The following is a 3,959-nucleotide window of genomic DNA, read 5'->3' as shown; positions in this document are numbered from 1 at the left end:
CTGATGGAAGTCTGTAATGGGATCAGTAAAGGCTTCATGAGAGAACCTAAATTCACCAAACGTCCAGAGTTTAAAGATCATCGAAAACCACTGATAAAAATGTGCTCTCTGGGTTGTAAGAATACTCATGTAGGGTCTACATGGGACTTGAAGATAAGAAAAGCCGATGCAATACTAAATTTAGAACAAGCAAAAAGTTATTGACTTAAAAAAATCACTACACATACTGAAAGAAATAAACAAAAAACCTACAGTTCATGGCAAGTCTAAATTACGGTTGGAAGAGTGCCAGCTAGTTACAGAGCACAGAAAGGGTGAAAATCCCCCAAACTGTAGTACAATTAATGCTGCCCGGGCTCTCTGGAATCCTTTCCAAGTGTATTTCCAAATAAAAGTGCCCTGACTCTCTGTTGGATGCCAATAACTGGTAAAACTTAAACTTGGGAACTTGCCACCCAGCAATGGCCAAGAGCTCATTTACGAAGTACCAGGGAAGGATCGGTTTCTCCGTGAGGCATGGGGGTGGGGGCAGTTTTCTTTCTGAAAAGGGTCCCTCCACCTATTAAACCTTCTAGCCACTTCTGTCAACATTTGTCTTCATCTCATGCCAATGGGATGGCCGGTGGACAAATCGGATCCTGACACTACATGCTGAAGGTCCACATTGCCTGATGGGCCTGTGGGTCTTCTTCGGTGGGCTTCTGGGTTTTTCCCTCCCTCGATCACTGCAGCATGCCCAGGGAGAAGCGATAAGCCATGCCAGACAACGCCCAGATTTAAAGCCAATGGCTTCCCCTCCTTTTTAGATGTGGGAATCGAGGCACAGAACACTGAGTGCCTGTCTACACAAGTCACGTGGTTGAGAACGTTAGCCTTCCTTTCCAATTGAGCGGTCTCTTTAGTAAGATTAGTAATGACCAAGGTACCCTGGTGCCACAATACTTTTGACAGCTTACCAGATATTTGTGGTTCAAACCCACCTAGGTCCTCTATGGGAGAAAGCCCTGAGAACCTACACCTGTACAAAGTGCAACCGAGAAAGCCCAATGGGAGAGATCGACTCACACGTGGGGTCACGGTGAGTTGAAATCAATTTCATGGCACCAACACAAAGGAGTAAACGAATAGTTACCGCACAGTTTCTTTGAGTGAAACTGCACTAAGGTCTTTCTATATATTTCAACATGACACATTCATACACCCACATACACAAACACACACCCTCCTGCGCACTGCTCCTAGTGGTTGCTCCCTCCTTCGGACTGGCCTTTGACAGCCTTAAACCCTCCTACTGCCCAGGAAGTATCCTTCCGTGCTCCCTTGGGATGGGAAAGGTGAAAAGGAGATGCGGGGATGTAGACAGCTCATCTAAAGACCATGTCCTTCCCCTCGGAAACATGGGCTGTGTCGGCGAAAGGAGAAGCGAATTCACAGCACCAAGGAGAGTCGGTGCCCCTGCATGCGAGTGCTGGTGCAGTACCTTGAAAGTACCACGGACCCCCAAAACAACCAACACATCTCTCTTGCAAGAAGGAGGGCCAGAGTGCTCCCTAAGAGGCCACGGTGGCAAGACTTCACCTCACGTATTTTGGACATATTGTCAGGAGAGACCAGTCCCTGGAGAAGGACGTCCTGCTTGGTAAAGTGGAGGGGCAGCGAAAGCCCTTCGCGAAATGGATTGAGACCGTGGCTGCCGTGAGGAGCTCGCGCACCAGCACCGAGGATGTCCCCCAACGTGGGGACAACAGACTCTATGCACCATGTTACCAGAAGAAGGAGTGCTTTCCATTAAGTTTGATGCAGTTGATTGATAAAAACTCTAGTTATCACGGCGAGGACCGTTGACAATGACAAATCACCCCAGAGAGTGATTTTTTTAATATAATAATACTTCTAAGGACATCACCTAGAAGTTGTTTTCAAATACTGTGTGCTTGAACTCTTGCTGAATTGGGGAGGAAGAAGAGGTGTTCTGTTCTCATCGAGACATGCAGCCTCAGAAACCAGCAGGTATCATTCTACTCTGCTCTACGAGGTCACTCTGAGTCTGACTCAACTCAATGCCAGCGACCGGAATTTTCTGAGAATTTGGGGTTTGTTTACTGATTGGGGAAGCACGGCCCAACCAACTACAGTTTGAACCGCTCAAGGGTTTTCACAGCTGCAAGATGGATCAATATCAAGATTTGCCTGGAAGGAGTTATATGAAATCCTTGCAGGGGGTGAAGGCGGCATGGTGCCGGGGGCGAAATGAATGATCGAAGAAGGAAGAGACAATGAAGAGGGGATGGACCAGTTAAGCTTCCATTTTTTAAATATAGGAAAATAGCTTCTAAAAGTAATTTCCAACCAGAGGCGCAAAACTCAGATTAAATCGTCCTGGTTAAAAGAGGTTACATGAAGTGGATGTAGTACGCAAAAAACAAAAAAAAAAGCTTTCCAAAGAGAGAGGCTGCCGTGGCATTTCCTTCTGCTTGGGACCCAAGCACATGAAGAGAGCTGGGATATCATAATCCTGACAGTCCCCTGGCTTTCCTGACTTGATACTTCAGAGGTAACCGATCCAGAGAAAAGCTGGCCCCGCTCTTCCTTGAGAGTCTTGGCAGGCTCTTAGTCTGTTGGTGGTATGGCTCTAGGCCCAATTCTCATCTAGTGAACAGAGTCAGTGACTACATGTTTTTGGTATGCAGGTCTGTTTATGTGTACCAGAAGGGGGGGGGGTGTTTCAACATAAAGGAAAACGCCTTTAAGGTATTAGAGCCATACCTCCACTCTTAAGTGTGAGGTGGGTTACCTCTTGGCTTCCTCCAGGTTTCTCGAACTCTCTTCACAAAAGCCAGACTCCGGTTCTATGGTCATATTGTGGTGAGGACAAATAAGAAGTGGAGGGAGCAGATGTGCAAGGCTCTGTGAATACTAGGGCTTCTTCTCCTGGGGTCCTAATTCCAGAGGTTTGCTATCCCCAAGAGCGCAAATAAGTCGCTGAAATCCCTTCTGATCTGTTCATTCTCCGTGGCTCAGGCAAATTGTATTCCGCAGAGAGTAGCTGATATTGACACACCACCTTTTGGGGGATTAAATCAGTAGTTCAGATGCAGACCGAGTTTTCGAAAAAGTAAACACCTTTAAGAATGAAGAAGTTTAGTCAAATATCCAGATGTCTGGCCATATGGTGCCAAACATCTGCAGATTCATCCTTCATGGAGTCAACAAGCCTTTATCGAAATGTTTGAAAAATTATGTATTGGTAAATTCTGAGAGAGTATTGAATCTAGAAGGTGCCCTGAAGGACATCTACTTTGTACACTGTCGAGCTGACAAAAGGGTGAAGACAGCACACCTCAGGAGTAGAAGAGCAAGACAAAGTTGGAAGGGAATGGTTAGGGTCCCCGAAGCAGAAGTCTTTGTTATGGAATTATGTTCCTTTGAATGATTTGTGGTATCAGGTACATGTAGTTATGATTTCTTAAATTTAAATATGTAGCAAGTTAACTTATTGGGGGTTAGGGCAAAATGTAAGAAGACGCTGATGCCAACGTTCTCAGAGTCATCGGTTGACATCAAAAGGAAAGAAATAAAGGTTTCCCTGCCCCCACCCCCACCGGGACTCTACCCCTTTCCAAGGATGAACATTCATCCCTGTAGGAGACATATAAAAGCTGCGCAGAGTGCCGATTGGCAGGGCAATATCTTAGCTAAGTGCCTTGGACTTGAAATTAATTAGGAGGCTTTAAGATTAATGGGACTAAAACTATCATTGCTTTCCCTCGGCTTCATCTTTATGGCCTCGTCATATCCTGAAAATGCAATATATTGCTAGTGCTATGAATATATGCTATCTGCCCCCTTCAAATAGTGTGGCGGGTTGCCAAGGCTATGGAGAGCAGCCGAGATCGTTTCTAAGGTAGAGGTGCAGCACAGCAAAACCAGAGGCAGACCTCGATGAGATAGATTGGACT

Source organism: Tenrec ecaudatus, chromosome 10 (genome assembly GCF_050624435.1).
Source record: "Tenrec ecaudatus isolate mTenEca1 chromosome 10, mTenEca1.hap1, whole genome shotgun sequence".
NCBI lineage: Eukaryota > Metazoa > Chordata > Mammalia > Afrosoricida > Tenrecidae > Tenrec > Tenrec ecaudatus.
This window is presented reverse-complemented; position numbering follows the sequence as displayed.